The sequence below is a fragment of the Alligator mississippiensis genome, chromosome 4, assembly GCF_030867095.1.
Source record: "Alligator mississippiensis isolate rAllMis1 chromosome 4, rAllMis1, whole genome shotgun sequence".
In the NCBI taxonomy this organism is placed as follows: Eukaryota; Metazoa; Chordata; order Crocodylia; family Alligatoridae; genus Alligator; species Alligator mississippiensis.
The window spans coordinates 246354228-246381912 of NC_081827.1; the positions used below are offsets into that span (position 1 = coordinate 246354228).

Genomic DNA, 27685 nt, shown 5'->3' on the forward strand with positions numbered 1-27685 from the left:
GAAAATATTATAAGTATTTGCTGGTCAACTGAAAGCTAAGGTGCCATCTTTATAAAAATAAAAGCTCCAATGCTGCAGAAAGCAACGGGAGTCAAGAAAAGATGAAAACAACATCAACTCAGGAAAGGGATACAAGAGAAAGGGTTATTCATTTCCATATTCCCAACTCTGTCTGATCACATTCAGGCACCAGCCATGTGAGAGACCTAACAATTCCACTAGGACAATCCAGCACATGTGGCATTTGCTGTTCAGGGGTCTAATCTAAAGCCCAACAAAGCCATTTGGAGTCTTTCCATTGACTTAAAAGGGCTTTGGATCCAGTCTTAACGTTAGGCTGAGATGGATGAACAACGCTGGAATGAGCTACACTGGCAGATCTGCTCTGTCCGGGCATTTTGCTTACATCAAGGGTTGTCCCTTTGCACGCCTGAATGAAGCACATTGTGGCATCACAACTCTTTTGTAATCGGAACATAACCCAAATGTCGGAGAGGACCAGCCTCTTGTTTTTCAGTTCTTAGAGGAAAGTCAGCATAAAAACACAATCTGTGTAACTAGTGCATTGACTTTTGATACAAACTCGTGCAGAGATGCCTTATAGCATTAGAGAATGTGCTGGCACAGTTAATGAGTAACAGTGTTAAAGAAGGATAAAGAAACTAGGAGGCGCAAGAAATGATTATTTACTGTGGGATGATTCCCCTAGTGAATCTATGCTGTTATTTTCCCAAGACATGATTTCAGGAAACACCCACCACTCTCACACTATATTATCATATTAGCATTGATGAGACATCATACAATCATACATTTTATATCCCTATAACACACTTTCAGCATCAATGACTGGATCAGCCTACAGAATAAAAAACAGCCTCACTATATATGCAACAATGTCACTGGAGGAAAGTCTTTCTAGGGATTCTGGGAATAAAGCATTGAGACTCTTATCTTGCAATTTTTAAATGTCACTAAATACCATTGATGGATTTTTATCCTTCCAGTATGTGGTTGCTTATCTATTATTATTAATAATCAGTACATTTGGTCTTTACACTGTGTTAGATAACATTTTAAAATAAATGCACATCACTAAGGCAATTGTGATGCATATTGATAATAACATATTAATATTTATATGGAGCCAGAGGTTCTAATTTCCAGCAGAGAAGATCCATATTAACAGCATATGTACAGCCCTTGTGAGATGCAGCTCCCTTTGTGGTGGAGGGTAAAAGCAAGAAGGTAACTTTGACTGGGAGGGAAAGGGATGAATTTGGTTAAGGGCATACAGGCAAACCTCTGCTCTTAGGAAAACTGCTGTATCTGTATTAATGAATTTCTGAGCTCATCCCCCCCACCCCAATACTGAAAAGAATAGAGGTGACTTCCTGTCCTCTGATCAATGGATTCAATTGCAGTGTAGGGGCACTACAGATGCTCCAGCCCAGGACTGAAGGAGAAAAAGGGCCTTTATTTTCCTGAAGTTAACTCATGACATGGAATTGGGCAGGTCTTCACCTTGCTAGCACAGCCAGGGGCACTGTCAGGTCAAGCTGCTGGGCCTGGAGAGCTCTGCACAGGCTTAATTAGGAGCAGGATCCCACCCTAAATAAAAGCCAAGCCTTTCTGCCACGCATGGCCACAGGTGCCTTTGCTAATGACTTTCACAGTGCAGCTGCATGCAGGGCTCTGACACAGCTTGAGGAGAGTACAGCTGGGGGGTCCTTCCCTCCACAGCACAGGCTGTATGTACAGCCCTAGTGAGATGCAGCTCCCTTTGTGATGTGGGTAAGAGCAAGAAAGGCAATCTTGGCTGGAGACTTGGAGGGAAAGGAGTAAGTGTGGTCAAAGACCCAGGAGCAAACCCCTGTTCTTAGGAAAAGTGCTGTGCTGTGTTAAAGTATTCCTGAGCTCCCCTCTCAAACACTGAAGAGTATGGGCTTTTCAGCTAGGGGCGCAACCAGTGGTCAAGCACTGGGACAGGCCATCTAGAGAAGATGTGCAATCTTCATCCTTGGGTGTTTGCAAGAGCAGATTGGAGAGACACTTGTCTGGGATGGTTTAGTCAGGGATGATCCTGGCTTGAGCAGGGGATTGGACTTGATGACCTTGTGAGGTCCCTTCCAGTCCTGGCTTTCTATGAACTGGACCTGGGTTATTGTAGTCTCCAGGGGCTGAGGCCCACTCAGCCCCCATCACACCAGTCTGGGGAGCACAGTGTAGCCCAAGGAGCTTTGAGAAACTGGTCTTAAAATCTTCCCCAAGAAGCAAAGTTAAAAAAAAAAAAAAAAGCCCCTCTTCTCCCTGCTGCACTATAGCATCATCAAAGGCAGGGGTGTGCACCAGGGCACTTGCCCTTTGATTCCTGCTCCACCCCAAGTTTCAAGCCTCTTTAGTCAGGCAGGGCTGAGGCTGGTGCCATAGGTCACAGTTTCTCAACCTGAGGTACGCATACCCCTGGGGGTATGCAAGACACAGGCAGGGGGTAAGCGGGTACCCCAACACACTCTCTCTCTCTCTTGCCCCTTCTTCCTCTCAAAACTATGGCAAAACATTTGGTGCGCTGCACACTGTGTGGTGCTTTAAATTCCCCAGTAATAATTTGGTGTGCCACGCTTTGCACAGTACTGGGTTCAGCCCTCCTAGCTTTGGCCAACATCACCTCTAGCCCAGGTACATACTTGAGTTGCGCACCCCTGACGTAAAAGGTGGCAACCCTACCCACACCAGATCAGACATTGGTCATATTCTGGCCTTATATACACAACCCTTCTTCCAACATATGGCACGCATTAGTCTGTAAATATAAAATCCCCTGGAAAATTGAGTGTTGGGGTACTTATTAACATTTTCAGAAGTTAGGGGGTACTTGCTACTTAGATGATTGAAAAACACTGCATAGGTGACTAGTAGGGTAGGCACAGCGGGCCATGTGCCCCCCCCGACACGGCTGTTGCTGCCAGTGGCTTCCGCAGGTGCTCACCAGCTCCGTCCCCACTGCTGATGCCGTTGGCAGTTTCTGCAGGTGCTCGCCAGCTCTGTCCCTGCTGCCAACAGCTTCTGTGGGTGCTCGCCAGCTTTGTCCCCACTGCTGATGCTGTCGGCAGCTTCTGCGGGTGCTTGTCAGCTTGATCCCCGCTGCCGCTGGCTTCTGCAGGGGCTCACCAGCTCTGTCCCCACTGCCGATGCCACCAGTGGCTTCTGCAGGTGCTTGCTAGCCCCCTCCCTGGCTTCTGTGGGTGCCCCCCCAGACAAATGAGGCACCAGTCGCCCACAACCACTTGCCCTTTGCTTCCTGCTCCACCCGAAGTGAAGCCAAGCGGTGCAGAGGGAGTCCTTGCCACCTCCCTGATCCCCTCTAAACCTTCGTTCCCCCCAGGTGTGAAGGCTCCTCTCTGCTTTCTCACGCCAGCTTGGGGGTCCTGCCTGTTCCCTGCTCCCTCCCCGGCCCTGCGGATGGTTTCGAGTCCTGGACTCGCTGTTAAATGCCTCTCCCGGGAGCGGCGGGGCCGGCAGGACGCGCAGGCTGCAGCGTCTCGCTGCCGCTACTCCCGCCGGCCGGAGCCCGGGCGCGCCGCATGCTCCCGGCGCGGGCACCTCTGGCCCGGAGCATCTCCCCGCGGGCGGAGCGGGTGCTCCCGGCCGGACCCTGCATGCATTAGTTGACATCAGTGCTTGCCCGCCCCTTCCCTCCCTCCCTTCCCGGCGGAGAGAGGCTGGAGCCGGCGGCGGGGAAGCACCGGGCGGCGGTGAGTGGGGCGCGGGGGGCGCTTGCAAACTTTGGCAACTTGAGATCCGGGGAGGGGGGGGTCCCTGCCCCAGCTGGGGAGATGCATTTTTTGGGGGGGGGTGGTTTGCATGCTGCAGGCGGGGGAGGAGAAGGGAATTCAGGATGATTTTTATCCCCTCCCTCTTCTCTCCTCGTCTTTGTGGCCGGGGCGGCCCATCGGCTTGCAGCTCACGTCCCGGGGAAGATCAAAAGCGGCGGGGGAGAGGCAGAGGGGCAGCACAGAGCCGCCGCCTCGCTGTGGGGAGAGAAGGGAAAACAGCCCCCCCTCCCCAAAAAAACAACACCCCAAATTGGCAAGGGCGGGACTCGAACCGGCTGCTGCTGCTGCTGCTTCCCCGGACCGCGAGCGCCCGAGGCCGGCGGAGAAAGGTGCGCGGAGGCTGCAGCATCCTCAGCCCCTGCCCGGTGCCTGCCGCCGGCCGCTCGTTGCCCGCGGTCCAGCGGAGGAGATGGAGCTGCCTGGGCACGGGCGCCGGCAAGGGGCCAGCTCCCAGCCAGGACAGGTCAGTCCATGCCTGGGAAGTTGCAGCGGGGCTGGGGGTCCTGCAGCTGCTGGGGACCACTAGAGAGCACGGGTGAGTGCAGGCCAACATGAAGAGGAGGATGGGGGAACAAAGTGTTCGTGCTCTTGTTGGGGTGCTGTGCGGGGTTTCTCAGGCACCCAAGGGAGAAAACTCTGGTCTTGAACTGCTGCAAGGGGGAGAGGAGGGAGGCAAGGAAACCAGGTTGGGATGGAGCTGGTGGTGGAAACATCAGCTTCTTTTCCAGCGGTTGCTTGAATGGTGCACGGCTCTTCTTATTCCTGTGATTTGCTTTCTGGCCCCTGCGACGAAAACTTTTGCTTCCAAATGGGATTGAGTGATGAATAGGGTCAGCATCAGACAGATGACAGTAGGAGTCTTTGCCCGGGATGGATGTGCCGCCTGGTGCTGCTTGGGAGCGGAGGGTGGCAGGGGTGGGGGGAGTGATTGATTGATTTTTTTTTTTTGGATGTTTTTGTTCTTTCCTTTCTTCTGTCCCTAAAGAGGCTTTGTCCGCAGCCTGTCAGGGGTGTGTTAATCCTGACACAGGCTGGGGGCGGGGGGGCTCCTGCCATCCGCATGTGGGTATTTGCTTTGTTCGGTGTCTCGTCTCCTGTGGTTGGGCTGGGGAAATGGACAGCGCCTGCCCTCGCCTGACCCCCGCAAGGCACGGAGGCAACCAGAGGGATTAAATGGTGCAAGCCACAGGGAGGGCTTTTTCTTTTCTTTTTTTTTTTCCTTAAAAAAAAGCTGCTCAGAAGACAAAAGCCTCAAGGAGGGAGTGGGGAGAGAAGGGAAGTAGCAACTGGGAATGACTTCTAGCAAGGTGGCCCCCATCAGTTTGTGTAGCCAGAGGGCCTGGGGAGGGGGTCCTTAAAAATCCACCCAGTGCCTCAATGCTGGGGGTGCCTGGGGATGTAGATGTTTCGGAGGAAGGTGAAACAAATGCTTAATTAAAATGGCTCTGGTGGTCTGGCCTGACTGACCTCTCGCTTTCCCAGGATTGGGGGGAGAAAAATGACTGATGTGGATCATGCGTGCCAAGATCCCGCAGTCTTTGCTCAGGTAGAGCTCCCACCGAAGTCAGCACGCGACTCCCCTGTTGACACCAGAAATCCCCCTACAAATCCCGAGGAGTAAGGAGAGCGTTTTCTCGGAGAACAATTTGCCGTCCGATTTCTGCCGGCGGAAAGAAAGGATCTTGCCCCGCCACCAGTTTCAAATCTGTATAGCCACGATTCATAATTTCTCCGCGGAGCTCTGAGCGGCAGTGTCAGGGTTAAGCGAGACCATCTGCATGGTCGTGTTTTACCGAAAACAAATGCATGTCATGAAAAGTTCTTTTTTTCCCGTGGCTCCAATCCAGGCTGTTGACTTGTTGTTTGGCAAAAGGGGGCAGTATCAAACAATGCCACAAAGAAATCTGCTCCTTGCAGCTCCGAGTCGGAGTTTGTGTCAGGCATTAGCGAGCATGTGCCCAGGCACTGGAGATGATCCGATAGCCCTGGCTGCTGATTTCAGTGACTGCTCACCTGAGTAGGTGTCGCATGATCAAGGCCCCCATTGTTTTACTCCAGACTTGCAGCCATTTGCAACATGCCTAAGTTGGGTTTTTCCCCCCCCCAATTACATCTTTTGGAGTCGAAATAATACCATCTGGTTTCAAAGCCACTTTTTTTTCCTATTAAGAAGGCTGAAATGATAAGGTTCTCTGCTTTTGCTATGAAGTTTGCGGCAAAACTCTCATTGATTTCACTGACGGCATGATCAAACTTTTCAGCACGCCTTTTCATACCAGAAAGAGAAATGGGCATTTTGTTCTCTGTCCTTCGCTTGTTTTGAGAACTCATCTGGCTCTAGCCTAGGGGAATATATCGATCAGGCATATAGATTTGTTTTTTCTTTTTTAAACACATGCAACCTTTAACCTTTCCTGTACCTACGCGGTTGGCATCTTTGTATTCTGCATAACTTTTGGTATAAAACTGATGTGTTTTAATGTAGAAAAATCAGGCGACAAATGAATGCATTTCATTAGAAACTAGGATCGCTGACGGGGGGAAGCCAAATCAAAACTTGCTTGTCACCTTTCTTTCCTATGTTTTAATTTTCCGTTGGTCTCATTTTGGGCAAAGAAAATTGCTGGAGCTAGTTGTACTTTGATTTGTAGCCAGTTTCACTTATGGGTTTTTACGGCTGTAATGTTTAAGTTTCAAATATTGCAGAAGGAAGAATGTTTGTTTGCTTAAAGGCTGTTTTTAGAAACCACTCCACAACTTTTACGGGTTTAGGCTCAGAAAAGATTGTAAAAATAAATAAATACGGGGCAAATTGAAATAGATAGTGGGAATCATAGTAGTAATTGTTTTTTTTGTTGATATTTATGAGTTGCTTTAAGTAACGGTGGCTCAGATCACGGTTGAAATTGCTGGACAGACCCCGGAGAAATTCACTGTGGTTGTTTGTGCAGCGGATCCTGTTGCACCTCGTCCACCAACTCTAGCTGGGGCCTCAAAACAGGATGGAAACGATGCAGAGGCCTTATGCTGATCCTCTGCACATGGCCGAGCTTGGAATATTCTAATGCACATTATCCTGATTTATGCAAAGGGATTGCTTTGAGGCACTATGGCACTGCTCAGCTAGCCCCACTGTAATGCTAATCATTGCTGTGAAGAGTGTGCTGTAGAAAGACTTCAGTTGGAATTTGGAACAAAATACCCGTTCCTTTTTCTATTACTGTTTTTTTTTTTCTTTTTTTGTGAGCTCCCCTGCTTAGGAAAGAGAAATTGCACTCTTCTAGCAAGGTGTGCCGCACAGGCCTGGAAATGCTTTGTAATTCAGTGTCCTTCTTCCTTTTCTCCTGGACAGCTGCATGTTCTGGGAGATGTAAGGGTGCATTTAATCTTGAGGCCCTTCATCAAAATTCCCATTAGTCTCAGTGGGAGTTATCTGAATAAGGACTACAAGGTTGCGGAAGCTTTTGGAGGCGGACAGTGCTTTCTGTCCTGCATAGGCTGTTCAGAGTGGAGCTTGCCTTCATCATTTTGTCCCATTCCTGTGATTTGTGGCGGACAGCAGTGCTGGTGGCTGTCCTCTGTTCCAGATTCAAGGCTTGTACACCAAAGCCAGCAAAGCTCTTAAGCATGCTGGCAACTCTCAGCTGCTAAGAAACAGCTAGTGCACTGCTGGATTGTGGCCTATATTAAATACTCTAAGAAGGGCATTTGCAGTTTTTAAGCTCCATAAAATGTATCCTGGTTTTCTGCAAACTTCTCACGACTGGCATAGGAGAACCGGTGTTGTTACAGAACAAACGGCTATGAACCAAGTTTTCCAAACTCAATAAATGCGGCATGTAATTATGCAAGAAGGATGTTACCTGGTTGCAGAAAGCAGCTTTTTTTTCCAGGCATAGGACTACTGGCCTGCTTTAAATTTAAGCCTGTGCTGGTCAAAGAAAACTGTCTTTCCTTTTTAGGGAACTTCAAACGGATCACAAGCAAACGTGCTAATTGCTAGGCTTAATCCCCCAATCAATCATGAGCACACTGAGAGTTCATCAGAAGTCTGGGTGACTTCTGATTGTTTGTCATTCAGCTGTAGGTTGTGGAAGAAGTGCAGGATTGTGTCCTTGCATGGGCTGCACCTCAGATCTGTGCGTGCTTAGTGCTCTTGACTTGTGTCAGTCGGGTGTCTGGCAGAATCGGTACCATGCAGGGTCAGGCCTTCATCAGATGCCACAGCTTCTGACCTTTGTGGGTGACCTGCCTCCTAGAGCTGACTAAATGCTTGTGTGTTTCCTGGTTTCAAAATAAAATGCACTCGGCCTGGTAGGTTATTTTAAGGAACCAAACAATTTGCAATGTGCTGGTTACAAAGCCTGGACTTTATCCACTGTGCAGCAACTTGTTAGTGCAGCGGTTCTCAACTTGTTTAGACGCCAGCCACCCCTCGGCAAATGTCAGGTCCTGGCTTTCGCTCAGGTTTTGATCACAGAAAAACAGAGCAGTTCTTCTGTTGCAAAGCACTCAGCGTACAAACAGGGTAGAATAGTTTGGTTTTTTTTAACAGTGTGGATTTCTCTTTGAAATCTCTGGATTTATCTTGTGAATCATGTTTGCAACATGCAACAGTGCTAACATTGTGGGGCACCCTTGAAAGGGAATGGAGGCACCCTAGGGCATCGCAGCCCCCTAGATGAGAATCACTCTTTTGGTCCATGTGGCTAGCTGAGATGTAGCAGCCCACAAATCAAAATCACAGGGCATATCTATATGCGCGCTTTAATGCGCATTAGCTTATTTTAACATGCATTAAAGCATTACAAAAAATGGTGTGCTTTCACTAATGTGCATTAAAATAAGGTTGGGTGGACAGTCACCTGCTAGACTGGTTAGACTGGACAGTCACCTCGCTGGGGTCACTTGACCCCAATCGTCTTCCTGCCTAGAGCAAGGGGGCTGGGCCCGACGATCTGCAAGGTCCTTTCCAAAGACTCCATGAATAAGGTAATGAGCCTTTTTCTGGTCCCTCACAATGGAGTACTAAATTTAATGCGCATTAGCAAAAGCACATTAGTGAACATGTAGACGCACCCATAGTTATGTGTTTTGTTATGTATAGTTATGTATACTCTGCTGAGCTCCAAGAGCTTGTCCCTGCCTTCGGATCCATGAAATGAGCTCCAAAATTAGGTCTAATGTGTAAGAGTCTAATCCTGTGAGATGTCAAGGGCCCGTCCTTGAGTAGTTAGTAGAGGCCATAAGGCCTTGTGCCTTTGGTAGGACATTCCTGGAGACCTGCATAATTGGACGGGGAGCAGAGAGGCTGCTTGCAGCCTTTGCTTGTGCGAGTAAAGACTGGAGGACTGAGCCTTTAAGAAACCAATCCACAAACAATTTGTCCTTTAAAGGTTTGTGACTTTCCTGCAGGTTGCGTCTCTCCAAGACTCCTCACGCCGTGACTTTCAACGAGCGCTTGGTTTGAGCAAAAGCGGGTGCCTTTGGCAAAACATATTTGCCACCATTCAAAACAGGTGGATCTGGAGTCAATTTATTCAGTGTAATTTATTCCAGACTCCTTTTGGAATAATTTACACCCTAGAGCCTCCTAAGATGTGCATTGTGTAGCCAAGCTGTCTGTGTCTGGCTACATGAGGTTTTACACATCTTTTATAGCGAACACAGAGATTCAAATGCAAAAATCCGGTGCTGTGAGCTCATGGAAATGTGTGAAACTCCCTGGAGGAACAGTGGGTGCGTGAATCAGGGAATGAATTACACCCATCCACAGGCAGAGAGTATTTTAACTGTGATGGATATATGTTGCATGCTCTTCATTTTAATAGTAGCGTCTTGAATTCAAAGATAATTTGAAAGAACAACGGTAACATGAAAGAATGAAAGTTACTTATTTGGTTGAAACATAAAAAGTGTTCTGACCTGCGGGTCAGATAGCGGCTCTAAAAAAATGACTAGCGGTGACTGGGTAGAGCACAAGGAAGGGGGAGATACCAGCCTCCAGGTCTTTTTAGTGGTTACACAAGGGATAGAAACCAAACTGCTTAACTGCGCTGGTTGTGCATAATAAAAAGCATGGGATCAGCACTTCACCGGGTCTGAATCCATGCAGATAGATGGGCTTTGTGCGTCTGTGGAGTCACACAGACATCAAAGAAGCGCTAGGAGAACGCTGGACCTGTCTATATGGCTCCAATGCAAGGTCAGGACTAAAAGACTTAAAGGCTGCCCGCTAAGGCTGTCCTCTTGTCCAGGGTTTCATCAGTGCTCTGTATTTCCTTACCACATCCACGGTGTTTCTTCTTGCAGTTTCCGCTCAAGGTGGCTCATTTGTCCTGTAAAGTGGAAGGCTGGTTTAGGACAGATCAAGAAATGGTTAGGAAGCTCATTGTGGCTGGCCCGGCTAGAAGGTGGAAGGCAGCAGAGGCCAGCCCAGGTCCTGAGAGTACTTTTGAGCTGGTCTCTGAAATGGAGGAGCAAATTGGGCTGGTCTCAAGAGTTTAACGGGATTAGAGCTTCTCCTGCTTGCCCTTTCTTTCTACCCTCTGTAAACGATTAAAACCCCTTTCTGCCTAAACGTTGGGTGCGCTGCATGGGGAATTGGTGTGTGTTTGTAAGTCCACATAATATTCCACTCTGTGACCTTTCCAGAGCCCACGGTACATCTGAAGGGCATTAACACTAAAGAGCAAAGAGTGGGAGCCTCGACATTTGCCTGACATCTCACATGCTTCTCCAGACTTAGGGCAGCTTCACTATCGCTTCATTAGGATTGCAATTCAAATAGCTAAAGTAAGAGGAATTCAGGTGTCCTGTATTCTGCACCGAGCCTAGAAATGTGGGCAACGCATGGGAGGAAGTCTTGGGGGAAAGCGGGTGTCCTGATATCCAGCACCATAGACTTAGCGGCTAGGCAGGGCTCCTACGTACCTCTGCAGTACAAATTAATCACGAGGGTGTCATGAAGGTGCTGGCAAGTTCCTGATGGAAAAAATAAATGGCTTCTTCCATGTAAGGCTGATGAGTGATTTACACAGCCAGGTGCATTGGCTCTCATGATACCCCTGTGTGGTAGATAAGCAGTAATATCTCCAGGGAGAGAAAGTAAGGGGCAGATTTGAAAGGTATTTAGGTGCTGACCATAGGCGGCAGAAGGCTGGGGTTTAGCCCCCACAAACTAATTTTGCAGCGAATGGCAACAGCAGCAGCACCACGGCACCGCTCAGTGTGCAGCCCGGCCAGCACGCCATGAATGCTCAGCTCCGCACGGCTGAGGAAGAAGAGGATAACCATGCATGCGCTGCATCTAGAATGGCCATCATAGAGGACAGTCCGGTTGTCCTCTGTCCTCTATTGATATGCAACCTGACGCCTTTATGTCCTCTATTTTTCTCTTTAAGAGTAACCACTAAAAGGACCAATCCCCCCCTTTTCTTTAAGGGAAAAATAGAGGGCATAAAGGCGTCGGGTTTTGTATCAATAGAGGACAGAGTAGCAGAAAACCAGACTGTCCTCTATGATGCCCAGCCTAGTTGCACCGCGCAGAGCACAATGGGTGTTGTAGTTCTCGTACTAATGCATGCACTTAGCCCCCCCCAAATAATATTTTCTCCCTCCATCTATGGTGCCGACAGAGGCAGGTTGGTGCCTAGTGATATTTTTAAAGGCTGAAATGTAATGGGGGTTTAATCGTAAGACAAATCTACCCATAAGAGAGTTGCTCAAGGGAACTCAGTAAGATCAGTAGCAGAGATGGGGGTAGGACCTACATCTGACTCCCAGGTCCCAATTCAGGAAAGGCCTTAAGCACAGGCTAAATTATAAGCATGCATTTAAGTGGCATCAATTCATTGCTTCATTAAAAGACTATACAGCTCTCTCCTTAACGGTTTTGCTGGGTAACCTGAGTCTTGCAGCCCTTTGCTCGCCTGAGTAAATTACTTGGCAGCTGAAGAAAAGACACTCACCTCTGTAAGGACATGTAGCAAGGGCAGATCATTTTTGTTATGTAAATATATATATTTAATTAAAAGAAACGCAAGTGAGTAACATCTTATTAAATTTAACATTTTCCCCCTTAACCAACAGAAATTGTTCCTGGGAGAGTCATTTACCAGCTATCTGCTCTATTTGACTAGGACGGTATATCAGGAATATAAAACACGATACTGCTAATGTGATGAGTGTTCCCTGTAATATGTCTTTGAAATATTAAAACAACGTATATTTGGAATGAGCTTTGCTCACCTACTTGTCTTGGGTTGCCTTGTCAAGCTGGGCTTCACTGCTTTGCCTCGGAGACTTATGAATTCATTATACTGCTGGAATGTGAATACCACTTCGTTTCCCCTAAATTTCTTCTTCATATTTATTTATTGATTCTTCATTTGAACACAGTTTCACAGATAATGATAGTGCTACTGAGGATAGCTGGCATGAGTTAATTTTGAGAAGGCTGAAATTTTGATGCCACTCTTCCTTGCCAAGAAGCTCTATGTAAAGTTCAAGTGCTAAGGCATCCAAAAGGCTAAATTAGTTGAAAAGCCAACTGGACAAGATTACTCCCAGTGTTGTATTATTTCTGGTTCCATGAGTACAGTGAGCATCGAGGTCAACACATCTAAAATTGTTCGTGGTAAGCTCAATACCTCACATGGTGAATGTGTATAGGCTTCACCCTGTGGACTGATGGCAGTGCATGTGCGATGAAGGCCCTCGGGATTTTTCTGCTTGCATTACACTTTACTTTTGAATCCCATTTTGAGGTCTTTTTCCTCTTGTCATTCACAGAAAAGTCTGGAAAGGGTCATTATAACCATCTGATGCCCCGTAAAACATTTAGGCCACAAAAGCTTCTATGAATTAGTTCTTGTTTGAACTAGGTATCTTTCTCAGAAAAAAAAATCTACTCTTAATTTAAAAATTGCCCATGTTAGGAGACTCACCATGGTCCTTGGCTAATTGCTCTCACTGTCAACAAAAATTGCAGTTGTCTTCTGATCAGTTTTAGTCATTGGCCCTTTTTGTATTTTGTCTGCTAAATTTAGGGGACCACTTACTCTTACAGGTACGGTTAGACGGTAATCTAGTTACCCCGTATGCTTGTCATTGAGAAGCTCGAAAGAACGAACTTTTGGAGTCTCTCACATATTTTCCCAGTCTTTGACGTTCATGTGGGTCTTCCATGATTATCTCCAAGGATACCTTGCACAAGACCAAACCGGATGCTGTTGGTAGAACCTGTGGGAGGTTGGCTGGACAGGAATAGCAAAGAGCTGTGGGTCAGGACTGAGGTGCATTTACAGAGGTGGAAGACGAGGCAAAGATTAGACTAGCATACCAAGCTGCAAATCAAGAAGGAGGAGTAGGGCCCCCCCAAGAACGGGACAGAAAGAAATGTTGCAGGTCTTGGTTGAGATGCAGAGGTACGCGAGTGAGGAAAAGCTAGAATAACAAGAACACCCCCAGAGAATTACGGGCCATTGCAAACTGGAACAGCAGTGGTTGCTGAAAAGCAGAAATGCATAGCGTGGGCTCAGCTCATTGTGGAAGTGTGCGAACAGTGGCTCACACATAGCACCCCCCTCTACTCAGAAACTGGAAAATGCTCGAGAAGGGGAAGATGACTTTTTAAACCGAAGTGGGACAGGAGAGTTTGGTGCTAGTGCCTAATAAGCAACTGTCAGGCTACCCTGGCAAACGCATGACCTGAATCGGCAAGCCCTGACTCCTGCAAGTAGTCCTTACCATGACGTTTTATTCATTTCAGTTAAGCTACCTGTGAACAGGATTATGCAGGATCAAGCTCCTTGTTGCAACACAATGCAGACGTTCTTGACGCGGCTTCAGAAAGTTATTAGTATAATGCCAGGCTGTTACTGGCCTTAACTGTGATAATTGTTATCTGAAAGAAGTCAAACCTTCCTCTAAGTAACACAATCTCTGTTTTTAGTTGGGAGAGATGTTATCATTTAATGAAAACTTTTTGTTTTCTGGCAGTATGGCCTGCTATCCATTTACAAAGCTCCCAAAGGGCTTGAGCAGCCATGAAAAGCTTCTGGACCAAATTTTACTCTCAATTACAAGGGTGCAAGCCCATTGCAGGCTTGAGAGCTGCACTAAAGCAACTGAGAGCACACGTTGGCTGGGAATGGGAATCCAAACACTCGAGGGCAGACGTGTTTGTTATGTGGTGGGTCAAATTTACCTCCCAATTAGGTTTGGTAAGATGTAAGCTCTTAAACCTTTAGATCAGGAGAAGTGTTTCTACATTTTAATTAAAATGCACTGGAAACAATTTTTTTTTTTTTAAATTAGGCATGGGAACACTTCTGCTCTTAGGGTAAATTGTGTTGTGGATCACGGTAGAGTGTTTGGGGTGCTTATGGCTTTTAAAAATCAGTGGAAAAAGGTGTTTTCTTTAAAGAATTAGATAAACATCCTTCCCCCAAATGCTTCGGCATCAGGCACAGAGACAAAATTGATTAGTAATAAAAGTAAAAGGATGAAGATTGCTGGTTTTCTTGCTGAGACTGATGGAATCAGGAAAAAAAATGAAGAGCTGGATTTTTTTCCTTGCGTTGAGCAGCGCTTTCATACATAAGCAGGCCAGATAAGAGCTTTGTTACACCTTACACTGTAACCCACACAAATATTAACCGGCTTAGTGTTGTTCAGCTTAGTGGAGCAGTTGCACCTTAAGGCAAAAACCTGTCTCTGACTGTCCTTCAGCTGCATGGCTGTGACTTGCCATTACACACTTGGTGAGAAGGGACGAGTCCTATAGGAGCTGTTCATGGCCCCAGGCGGAGGTGGTACCCCATAATGTTTCTTGTGTTTTTCTGTGATTAAAAACTCTTTAACACCCCTAAATCTGAGCCCCTGTCAATCTGGAGGGTAAAAGGTGGTTGAAGCATCCCCAGCAATCCCAGGGGATGGCAGGGCCTGATGTGACCGGGGGATGGGGTGCCTGTGGATGGGGGTAGGGATTGCTGGCCATGGGGTGGGACAACACGGGATGCATCGCAGCCACCGGGCGCTCCAGGGAAGGGGTGCTTAGTCTCCACGAAATGCTTGGGCAGCTGCCACCCTAACCAACTTGCTGCTTCCTCTGGGCAAAGCCAGCGGTGCAGCCCTGGAGCATCCTGGAATACAGGAAAACTTCAATTTGGGTTGAACAGCTGTGGGGAGGGGCCACACCTTAGTAAGGTTAAGTGGATTAGAGATAATCTTGCCCTGAAGTGGCTTAATTTTGAGCTGCATAATGAATGCTTGAAACCACATAAGGGTGTTAACATGCAGCCAGTCCAGAGTTGAAGAGCATCTAAATTTACCGTGTAACAGGGCCCTGAACCATTGACCAGCTTAACTGGAGCTATGGCAGCTTCCATCATCTGAGGATCCAACCCAATGATTTCAAGAAGACTTTGCAGCAATCCAAGATCTTATTTGTGAACCAGGAAGAGACCTCACCCTGCACCTAGTGAGATAGTAACACTTCCATTTACTGAAAATAAAACAGGGTCAGGCTACTTTTAAAAAAATTTTTGAGTGTGCACAGGACTTGCAGTTCCCACTTGAGGATATCTGCTTTGAAACCAGAGCAGCGAGCAAATTGGGATTGCTCTTTTGGCTCAGTTGCTTTTTAACCCTAATAGGCTCCTCTTTAAAATGCAATGGCGTAATGTAGATGGCCCGGATTTGTTTTGAATAGCAAAACTAGCATGTCTCTCAGTTACAATTCGTTGACAGACATGATTAGAAGGCAGCAGATCAGGGAAGAAATGCATGCTTATCACAGCCAGCCTTCCCAGATGAAAAAGCGGTTCGGTGGCATATTTGCAATTGAGGTGTAACTGAAAGCACTTTTGGAAATGTACTTCATATGCCGCTTTGAAATGGTGTTTTCTATTACAAACCATTTCTGGAACAGATTATCATGATTGTAGGAAGCACTTCAAGGCAGATTGATGTAGGAAGATCTTTCCGGAAAACTTTGGCTTCTTTTATAAGGCAGAAAGCTGCAAATGTGCCTGCAATCTGTGTTGGTTCAACTACGACAGCATTTATTTGATACAAATGGGCTGCTATTAATTTCCAAAATGTAACAAAGCATTTTATATTGCTGCTTCCATTTTTTTGTCCTACAGAGTTTGAATAAAAGCCCTGCGTTCACGGGATTGGATTTCGCCCCTCCTTCGCCCCCCCACCCCGTTTCCAAGCAGGGAACTTAAATATAGCCGCGTAATCCCAGACGGCACCCTATAGAGAGCTAGGCAGTGATCTAAAACGTTGGTGGCTAAACTTTGCCCAGCTGGATGTTTTCCCTATAATTTAGGAGCTGGAAGATTGTACCAAAAGGAAGCATACTGTGGCCATTGCTGTTTCTGCATTCTCGGTCATCCAGGCAGCTGAATTTGTTGCAGTTTTGCCTCCTGTCGAGGCTTTTAAGAGTGTTTTCATCAAATCAGTCACCTGTAGGCTAAACCTCAGGCATCTCTGGCAAGTGAAATCTTGTGTATACTCACAAACATCAAAGCTACCGGGGAAAGCAGCCTCTTCGGCTGGTATGAAACCAAGCAGTACCAGGGTATTGAAACGTGGTGGTGTGCAGGCAAGTAGTTCTTATTGTTAAAGGATGTTGGGATCAGATACAACTGCAGGGAAAGGGAGGGGAGTGTGAGAGGAAAGAGAACTAGCAACTTAACACCTGTCTCACCCTGCTGCATTTAGCAGCAGATTTAAGAAAGCAAGAAGAAAATAAAGTCACGTTTAAATACCTGCAATGTTGGTTCATAGATGTTAGGGTCGGAAGGGACCTCAATAGATCATCGAGTCCGACCCCCTGCATAAGCAGGAAAGAGTGCTGGGTCTAGATGACCCCAGCTAGATACTCATCTAACCTCCTCTTGAAGACCCCCAGGGTAGGGGAGAGCACCACCTCCCTTGGGAGCCCGTTCCAGACCCTGGCCACTCGAACTGTGAAGAAGTTCTTCCTAATGTCCAGTCTGAATCTGCTCTCTGCTAGCTTGTGGCCATTATTTCTTGTAACCTTGGTGAATAAAACCTCACCAATTCCCTTCTGTGCCTCCATGATGAACTTAAAACTAGGTTCATCCTAGTGCTTTTGCCAGACTGTAACACCTGGTTGCCATTGCATGGGGGCTGTATGGACACTAACCAGGGAAACCTAATGTCACTTATTTTACAGGGGGAAGTGAGTGGAACTGGGGAAGGGAGAAATGAAATGACTTGCCCCGGCCCCTGAGCCAGATCCAGCCTGCAGAGCCATGCCATCTCACCTGCAGGACATTTGGTGCACAGCATTAATTGCAGCTCCCCTGCTGCCAAATTACTGGACATATGGGACAGGTAACATGGCCCTGTGTACCAGATCTGTCTGGCACGTTGGATTGGGCTGGCACACGGCTGGATCCGGGTGGCAGGTGGCTTATTGTGGCAGGTGGCATCCGGGCCAACCTGCTGCCATTCATCTGGCCTGTGGTGCCCATAAGGTTGGGTGCCACTGCCTTAGGCCAATGCCTGTGCCAGGGTGACAGCAGAAGAGTGCTGACTCCAGTGCCAATTTTACATTTTCTCTTTCTCGTATGCTTAGGAAGATCTGGCTGGTTCCTTTTTTGTGCAGTGGGGCCTGGAGATACTCATTTCCCCCATGTTCCCCCATTAAAGTCAGGCAAGATACAGTGGTGATGGGTATCTTTTCTGTGTGTAACAACAACTAATACAAAATTAAATCATCCTAACATAGTGAAGGCGAATTCTCTTTTTGTCAGAAGTGTCAACTTGATGGCAAGGCGGATGGCAGAAGAGAGTTTAAAGAACAAGTTTGAATTTTATTTTATCAACTAAATGCATTTTTGTGTGCCTGATAACTTCCTCAGCACCTTTCACTTAAAAGGCTTCCAAAAGATGCTGTCAGCTAGTATATTCGGTACTGAAATGAAGTCCTCCCTAAGGTAGAACCGTGTAGATATTTAAAGGTGAACTGTGAAGGAAATTAAAAAAAAAAAACCACCCCGAATTGTTTGATCTCTCTCTTGCCGTTCATTTATGGTTCTAATAAATGGGGTAAGTGGGACACAGCATGCTTGCTTCTGAAAAGCTTCATTCTCCTTTTTTATTACAGTAGAAATACTAGTTCTCCGTGCCCCTGTCTGGTTGGAGAACAGAGCTCAGAGTCAATGCTGTCATGCAAAATGGGCACCCTCCATTAAGCGGCATGAAACTTAATGCAAACCTACTTGTGCGCTACAATTTAAGGACCCAGTTCCAGCTTGCCCAGCTTGGGCTGCGTCTCTGCTCTCCACCGATGCTTGCCATGGTAAGGGAGCTGGCAGCCTGGCTTAAACAGAAGGGGTTTATTCAAATAAAGAAGTCTGTAGCTGCAGACACAGTCAACCAAGCTTCCCCATGGCTCGAGTTCTAGCTTTTGTTCCACGCGCTGTTGTGCGGATGCGTGATGGCTGATTGATGTGCTGTCGTGAGATCCGCGCTGCTTTGGAGGGGACTCCCCAAGAACCGCCTTGTCTGGACCTCCTGAAGCCAGCCCTGGCATGTCTACTCAAGGGGCAAGCCTCTGGCTCCTCTTTGCAGAGGCTAACCCTAACCCTGACCCGACTTCCCTGGTGCTCCATAGCACCCCCACCTCGGAGGGCTCCTCCTTTTTGGTCAGGTCCAGGGAAGGTGGGGTGTTGTTTTCTTCAAAGAGTGCTGACATCCCCAATAGCACAACACGCTGCTCCGCTTCCAGACAAATAGTCTGCTGTTGCCTCTGCCCTTGCTCGGACTGCTCTGTCCGCTTTGGACTTTTCTTTCTCTCTGTCCACCGTGGGGTTTCTCTTGCTTTACTCCATCGTGCTCTCAGAGCCTTGCTTTTTGGGTCCAGTCAGCCACCCTTGCAACCAAATTCTTGCAAAATGACAGTCTTCATCTGGAGACAATGCTTGCTCAAAGCCATTAAACATAATGGCATGGGAAACCAATCTGGGGTAGTCTCTGTGGATGGCTGCCAGGCCCAGGCTGCTGTCTGCCCCTTGGATGAGAAGAGCATAAAAGTGTCCTGCTTGTGAAACGATTTGCAGCAGAGCACACTCATGTTGACCCCCCAGATGTTCCCCATCCAAACGCCAGGCTACATCTCAGCCCACTTACAGCCTTTTTGGTCTCGTGCTGCAGGAAAACCTCTAGCAGTGCCCGGCAGTCTGTCTCTTCCACTCTTGAATCAAGAGCCATCTCTGCAGCTGTGCGCCTTGGACCTCTCTCTTACCTCCCCACCTCATTCATTCTCTGTCATAAATCGAATCATTGTTTTAAAAGCCTGTTTTATCCCCTGCTTAAAGCCCTTAATTTCTTCCTGTAACTTTATTCTTTAACTCTCTCGAACCCTTTGGAATGCAGCTCTTATGGTAGACGCTATGAAAATAAAGCGGTATTATGCAGAAATATATTCAGCTCGTTAAAAAAAAAAAATTGAAAAAGGAATTTCAGATCCCTTTTTGAATCGGTCTTCTACAAACAGGCATTTCTCCTCCCTGCTTTTTCTTGCCTTTTTTTCCCCACCATGGAAAATTACCAGGCAAGGAACAATTTTGTGCAGTAAATTAGCTCATGTTGTCAATGAGCATAAGTTAATCTACTTAATGTGTAGTATGCTTCTTGCATTTACACATAATTAAATCATATTTGTTCTTAGAGACCATTCATCCAATGTAAACTTGCTTTCCAAGTAAATATTCCTTTAATTAGCAGAACAAATAGATCAGGAAGCTTGGAGCTGATTACCGCGGTGTCCCTGTCCCCAGCGCCTGCTCCAGCCTGCACCATAGAGAGGTGTGATCGCTGCAGCCAAGGAGTGTAGCAGCTCCTGCAGTTTGGTCATAAATAAATCCTACTAATGCTTCTCATTCCTGTATCCTTCCCTGGAGGATTTCAAGTGGCTTCAGCAAACCAGGTGGGGACTTCTTAGTCCCATTTTATAGAAGGGTAAAGTGAAGCAGAGAGAGATGAAGGCCAGGGGATGATATCCATAGGTGGTGTAAGTAGGCATATGTACACTGTAGGGCAGAGGTGTCAAAGATACAGGGGCATCATCCAGCCCCTGGTGCTGGCTCTGCACTGGGCCAGTCTGGGACCTACCCCGCATGCCAGATCCAGTCCCTGTTCCTGGTTGTCTGGGACTGTGTTGCATATAGCACTTACTATGGTCAGCCTGGGACATGAACTGCATGTGGTGCCTGCTCTGGATGCTCTGGACACCATGTGCTGCATGGTCCCAGAGCAGGCGCTGGGTCTGGCATGCAGGGGACAGATAGTCCCTGTGGGCCAGATGAGATTAACCGCTGTGCTTTAGGGAATAGGAACTCTTCCCCCATTGAACCAGGTAGAGCCGTGCCTATTCCAATCACACACCACCTAGTTCTGTACTTTCAGAAGGGCTGTTGGGTGTTGCCTTAGCCTTTGGCAATGCAATTTAGGACACCAGGACTCTGACTTTCAGAGAGCCTGAAAGCCTGTGACTCCAGCTGAATTGTTGAGAGCTGCGGGTGCTCAGCATCTTGGAGAAGAGGGCCTGGGGGTTACAGTGAGCAATAAGATGGATATGAGTCAGCAGTGTGCCCTTGTTGCTAAAGTTAATGGCATACTGGGCTGCATTAGTAGAAGCATTGCCAGCAGATCAAAGAAAGTAATTATTTCCCTATTTTCAGCACTGGTGAGGCCACATCTGGAGTCCTGTGTCCAGTTTTGGGCCCCCCACTACAGAAAGGATGTGGACAAGTTGCAAAGAGTCCAGCAGAGAGCAATGAAAATGTTTCGGGGGCTGGGGAACATGACTCATGAGGACAGGATGAGGGATCTGGGCTTATTTAGTCTTCAGAAGAGAAGAGATTTGATAACAGCTTTCAACTCCCTGCAGGCAGGTTGCAAAGAGGATGGAGCTGGATTGTTCTCAGTGGGGGCAAATGACAGAACAAGGAGCAGTGGGCTCAAGTTGCAGCAAGGGAGGTTTATGTTGGGTATTAGGACAGACTTTCTCACGAGGAGGGTAGTAAAACACTGGAATAGGTTACCCAGAGAGGCGGTGGCATCTCCATCCTTGAAGGTTTTAAGCCCCGGCTCGACAAAGCCCTGGCTGGGATGATGTAGTTGGGGCTGGTCCTGCTTTGAGCAGGGGGCTGGACTGGACGTGACCTCCCGAGGTCCCTTCCAATTCTCATTGTCTATGATTCAATGATGCTCAGGTTGGGCACCTAACTTCCATATCCGGCTACGGATATGTAGTCCCGTGGGACTGGTCCAGGATGCAGGGAGCCAGTGGCAGAGCTGAGAGTAGCACCCAGGTGTTGGGCGACTAGTCTGAGAAATGAGCCACATCCTGCTTTGGACTAGAAGAGCCGAGACTCATGAGGAGGGAAACAGCTCCATGGTCCTGAGTTCAGGAGCTACTGCTGGGGTTTGTCGTTACCATGCATTTAACTGTGCTTAGCCTGTTCACAAGCATGGCCCCTCAGCAAAGCTGTGCTTGTGCTCGTATTAGTGGGTTGGCTTTGTTCGTGCCCTCATCCACGTATTTTCACATGCACACTTGTGTCTTTCCTTATGGCACATCCCCTGATTCTTTGTTGAGATACTCTAGGATTCCTCCCCGGCAGTGATGGGAGGACTCGTCTGCTCTTTGGGGGAATTGGGTGGAGTATTGTGGAAGACTTTCAGCACCTACATCCTCCCAGTACATGGTTTCCAATGGCTCAGAAAACTCCCTTCCCTCATAGGGTAAGCCAGCCTGAGCTCAAGACACACCAGGTCCTGGGTGAGAGGCTTTTCTGATGGTGTGCGGGATATAGGGTTAAAATCTGGATTAGAGCCCAAGTTAACTGGCCAGTGCAGACGTGGCCCAAAGGACAGCCAGAATTCAGTATTCAGTGCAGTTTTAAGGCATGTTTGGTTTAAGCATAACCCCTCAAAATGTAGGTAATGAGCCCACAACAGTCTTAATGGGGAGGAGAGCCACTATGCCTGGAAGTGCAGTGTTTCAGGTCTGCCACCCTCCAATCCTGCCTTAACTACTTTTCAGTAGCATGGTATGGATATTCAGCATGTCTGATGTACATGGGAGTGGAACAGCACTGCAGGATGCTGGAGGGTACCGTTGTTAACACACAAGGGCGTTGGTCAGACCGCAGTTGGAGTACTGCTTGCAATTCTGGGCGCCACACTTCAAGAAGGATGCGGATAACCTGGAGAGGGTACAGCGAAGGGCAACTCGTATGGTCAAGGGCCTGCAGACCAAGCCCTACGAGGAGAGACTAGAGAAACTGGACCTTTTCAGCCTGCACAAGAGAAGGTTGAGAGGCGACCTTGTGGCTGCCTATAAGTTCATCACGGGGGCACAGAAGGGAATTGGTGAGGATTTATTCACCAAGGCACCCCCGGGGGTTACAAGAAACAATAGCCACAAGCTAGCAGAGAGCAGATTTAGACTGGACATTAGGAAGAACTTCTTCACAGTTCGAGTGGCCAAGGTCTGGAATGGGCTCCCAAGGGAGGTGGTGCTCTCCCCTACCCTGGGGGTCTTCAAGAGGAGGTTAGGCGAGTATCTAGCTGGGGTCATCTAGACCCAGCACTCTTTCCTGCTTATGCAGGGGGTCGGACTTGATGATCTATTGAGGTCCCTTCCGACCCTAACATCTATGAATCATAAGAGCTTTTTGCATCCTCTTGGTCCTCCATGGAGGCCATCCACACCCAAACACGACATGACTTACTAATTATCCTCTCTTCTCAGAGCTCCTGTTTCTTTTCCTATTGGAACGATTTGGTCCTTTGAGCCCAGCCAGGTGACAGGCTGCAAGGGAGCAAAGAGCTTGCTTAAGCCATTTTACTTTCCGTACAATTATGAAGTTGTTTCGCTTCTCTAATGTGCCTGGTCTAGCTGTGTGAGCTTTAGGACTGCTCTGCAATGTATCTGAGGGCATAGGCATGTTGGTGATAGCTGCTCTGCAAAAGCTTCCATTGTGGATGCTTTTATTCCTCACTAAGGCTAAGTCTGCTCGGGCCTTAATGGTGTGATCACAGCCTGGGTAGACACACCTGAGTTAGCTTTAACTTAGGTAGTTCAGAGGCAAGTAGCAGTGTAGCTGTGGCAACATGGGTTTTAGCTGCCTGAGTAAGGACCCAGGGTCCCTGCTGGCTTGTGAAGGCCATGCTAAAACCTGCTGCCATGTTTCAGTGTATTGGCACTGGTTCAGCGGTATGTACCTTTGCTGCAAACTTGGTCCTTAAATGAAGTGAGGACTGAGCCCAAGAGAGCCTCTGTGCAGTTTAGCTTAGTCCAGTTCAGAATGAGATGCAGTTAAACCCTTAAACATGGAATAAGGTGTCTGCTGGGGGGGTTAGAGCAGAAGGCTGCTGATCACAACTTAAATTATTTCCCTGTGTAAATCAGCCCCAGTTTAGGATCAGGGAGAATCCGGGAGTTTGAAGAGCTCCTTCCAGAGTTGGTTATAGGGTGGAGAGTGTAACCGTTCATCTATTTCTTATACCTCCTCACCTGAAAAACTGGGATGATAATGATTTTCGTCTGCCCTGTCTAAAATAAAAAAACTTGCAGCAGGGAATTGTCCGTATAGCATGCGTGTACAGCATCTGGCGCCATGGGACCCGATTTCACTTGAGGCCTCTAGATGATAATGCAAGAACAAATAGGTATGGAAAGCCATCTATGGTGAAAGTGCCTTGTGTTTTAAATGCTTCAGATCACCATCGCCGTAGATCTTTGAAGGATTTAATGAAAATTGTTTCAGCAGGACTGCAGTACCTCAAAGCACATTGTGTGTGCTGATGTATAGCGAGGAGGAGAAGCCATACAATATTCCTACTGCTTTACCCCTTGCTCTGTTGTGACAGGTAGGATCGATTTTACAGTTAGGTGAGACTGATTCAAATGCTCCTTTATTGAGCTTATTGGCACCTATTACTAACAATGTTAAAAGGTTAAATGTTCTGCATGTTAAACTGGACACAGCCAAGAAATGGCTCGGTGAAACAAATTGATCCATTTACAAATAGCTATTTTATTGCACCAGACATGGGGGTGTGCGTGGGCCTGTGTGTATGCATGTTTAGCTTTTAAGAGGCGGTTTAAGAGCATTTGTTGGTGTAATCTTAAATCTATTTTTTTCACCCCATGCATAGAAAATATTTCTGCTTGCAGAATGAAGCAGCTGGTGATCAGATTGCCAGGTAGCTTCATTTAGCTCTGTTAGCATCCAGAGGGGAAGGGAGGGTGGGCTTGTGTGTTAAGCATAGGACTAGAAATACAGGGATTTGTATTTATCTATCCCTGAGTCAGCTACAAGTTTGCTGTTTGACCAGAAGCCCTTCAAACCTTCTCAGCCACATTTCTTATCACTGTACAATACAGATGATCAACTAGGTTTTGCAAAGCACTGTGGGGTCTGGCACTGGGATATGTTGTAGAAATGCAGAGTGAAGGTACCATGGTATTGAAGATACTGCTTGGAGTATGGAGAAGTCAGTCAAATAAAGCCATATGAGTGTCGCTGGATTTGGTGGACCTGAACCGGGAGAGGGAGGGAGGCGGTCACGGTTTAAGTATGACCCTGGGAATTGGGACATTCTGTCTTTTAAACCTGTCCCTACCAGCAACCTTGGGCAAACCATCTCTGCGCAGGTCTCAACTTTACCTTCTGTCCAGTTGGGGTAACAAATGGGCTTCAAAAAAAAAATCTCTGGGAGAATTAATCCGAGATTGTCGGGAAAGTGCTTTGAACTTGGGAAGTGCTACGTGCTCCCCATCTCTGTGCACTATTTGTGTGTTGTTTGAACCTGGCTCTTGGTGGGGCATTTCCACTTGGAATGACACTTTTCTTTTTACAATCCAAACAACCGAAAGGCCAGATGCGTGCCGTTAAAAACAAGATGTTCTTGCTAATGCTGGCACGGCGGTCCCTGCACTCCACCCCGCCGGAGCCAGGCTCCCAGATCTGCACCAGGTCCTGCTGCTGCTTGCTGTGTTCACTGCATTCCCATGCACCGACTGCAGAGCAGCTGGCCCTAGCCACCCTTATATCCTTTGACAGGGTCCCCGTTCTCAGACTGCTCCACACCTGCGGTCTAGTAACAAGTGCTGATAAGCAGCGAGTCGCCTGCCACGCACTGTGCTTCTGGTATTGGCTTTAGTGCTTGTGACATGTGCCAGCCTGGAAAAAAACAAGACAAACACAGGCCCTGAAAGCACGATAACACGAATGATTTCCCTTCGGCTCTGCCCTTCCCAGAGCAGAGCTCCAGTGTGCACTGGGAGCTTGTGAACTGGAAACCAGCTGCTTGTTGCTGGCTGCAGCAGTCAAACCCTTAGTGCTGAGAATAAAATCGAGAGCTCTCTAGTGTGTTAAGTCTCACACGCTGGCCTGCGGACTGGGGGGAGCCTCACTTCAGACCCGAGGGAGGACAAAAGTGTTGCTAAGTCTCCCTTTTCAAGGGTCCGTGTTACCATGATACTCCCGCTAACCTGACTCTGAAGTGCATAGCTGCCGGGCTGTTCCCCATTCACAGCTCCACGAGGGCTCGCTGCAAGGGTCCAACTGGCATTGAAGTTTCCATCGGCTTTGTTTGTCGCCCCCAGCTTCAAAATGCCAGAAACAAATGGTTGTGTTAGTTCAGGACAGAGCTGTGCGATCCCCCGTGCTGTACTTACCTCTTACCTTCCAAAGTGGCCAGGACTTGCCTTTTTCCAGCACAGCCTGCTTACAGATTCTCTTTTATGGCTGGTCGCCTGTGGATGCACCGTAGTTATCATTGCTACATCTAATGTGAATAGGGATCGTGATTGCCTTTTAGCAAGAGGTGGATTCTAGGGGTGCTGGACAACCGCCCTACATCCAGAGCCAGTAGCACATTGTGCCTTTTCAACTCTCAGTCCGTCAGAGGCAGGATGTTTTTTTTCCTCCAGCTGGGTGGGAAGCACATCTGCTGCCGTCCAGCTGGAGCCTGCAGCGCTGAGGGCAGGGAGTCGCTCTCCCGAGGATGGGTGTGTTGCTCACACCCTGTGCACCTGCATTTGAGTGTTTCACTTGGCTGCAGTGAGCTTGGACAAATGTGGATTTGGCCGTCAGCGCTTTGACCATGTTTGCGGGGCCTTCGTGGTATAAAAAAAGATTCATGATGCCCCAGGCTTTTATCCCCTCCCACTGTGGGGTTTTGGGTAGAGCTGTCCTCATGCTGAATGCACTTCTTGAGTAAGCAGGATTTACTGTACAGTGCCTTAAGCAACAGGCAACTACTGCCTCTAATGGGATCTCTTCCTTCGCTCAAAGGTTTGGGTCACTCCTGATCAAGAGGGAAGAAGGGACAGGAATGTCCTTGGATGGCCTTGTGTTTGCAGTCCCTCGATACTGAAAGGTGCGGGCATCTTGGCTTTTCCATGTGGGGGGCCGGTCTGGTTTTGGGGTGGTGGGGAGGAAAGTTCTCTTTTTTGTTTCTATTTCATGGACTGCCCCAAAAGCTAAAACCAAACCAGCCCTGGGGGTTTCCTGTGCTATTTCTATCATAACTGTATGATAATGTTGCTTGCCTCAGTTTAGCCTGTGCCCAGGGATTTAAATGCCACGACACGCAGGACAAGACAGGAGGGATCTTCAGCATCCATAAGACTTGAATAGCCCTGTTGATGATTCAGGTGGGCCTGGTAGTCCTCCTTTGGAGGATATGCCCAGTAAGCATCAAATGGAGGAGAAGACGGTAAGCCTACCAAGGCTGGACAAGGAGAGCATCTGCTTGGGGGAGGCCGTCTCGGAGACCAACCGAGGAGCTGTGGGGCTCAGGACCTGGAGATGCAGGAAGGGAAACAGCTGAGTCTCTTTAGGGGTGCTCTGGGCTGTGTGGGCTGGACAGGGGACAGAGGGAAACCCCTTAACCCTGTGGAGGGAGGCAGAGAACCTCTGGCTACGTGGCCTGTACCCCAATAAACACCTGTATTGAAGCAGAGCTGTTGGTATGCTGCTTGCAGCTTTGGGGTGCACTTGTTCTTCCCAGCAAGGGGTAAAGTCTCTCTCTCAAAAAAACCTGGATGCTCATCTTTTGAATCATGCCCATTGGAGAACCAGGGGAGGCCGGGGATGCAAAGATCAGGGTCACAGGGTGGGAAGAAGCCTGGACCCGCTCCCTGCTCCAGGAGCCATACCTGGGTTGGCTTCAGGGGGCAGTCTCAAGGACCAGACAAGGCGGCAGTGCCGGGGAGCCTGTGATGGTGGGGAGGGAAGTTCTCTTTTTCTTGTTTCTATCGTGGTCCTCTCTTCAAGAGCAAAAAAACAAACCAGTCCTCAGGCTGTTTCTCCAGGCTGGTAAATGTATTCACTAACGAGCAATTTGGTCACATGTCCTCCTTGGGGCTGAAATGGGTTGAGCTCCATGTTTGCTCACACCCTTATTTGCCCCTCCATCCTCACTGCTGGCAGCACGCATGCTCCACTCCCGCTCTGTACCAGGAGCGCTGCATTCGCTCTCCCCCCGTCCTGCAGGGAGTCCCGTCGCTGGTGCCCTGCGATGCACGGCCCCTTTCCTCCTGCTCTGCTTGACGTGTGCCTCCGGTCCAGGGACTGGTGCACTCTTCTGTGCTTTGCTGAGGTTGTGTGCCTCCCATAGGGGCCTAAACCCATAGGTAGTGGGAGTGTGGCTGTTACAAACAGCACCCTTGTTGGCTGTCTAGATGGAGAAACTGAGTCTGGACTGGGCCTGTGGACTGAACCGGGCCCTGTAGTGACGGTCTTGGGTTGTGCAATAGTGACGGTCTTGGGTTGAGTCACGAT

General features: G+C 48.1%; 1 protein-coding gene across 4 annotated transcripts in view; it reads left to right on the forward strand.

Moving 5' to 3' along the window:
• The first annotated feature begins 3570 nt into the window (after positions 1–3570).
• The window catches only part of SEMA5B (semaphorin 5B), a 336437-nt gene continuing 312322 nt past the window's right edge, over positions 3571–27685 (forward strand). The window contains exon 1 of one of the 4 annotated variants that reach the window (XM_059727480.1): positions 3571–3755. The gene's annotated coding sequence lies outside the window, so the exon portion shown is untranslated. Of the gene's footprint in view, positions 3756–3956; positions 4372–27685 lie in introns of those variants that run through there. The other 3 variants (XM_019480389.2, XM_019480390.2, XM_019480391.2) reach the window with 3 other exon arrangements.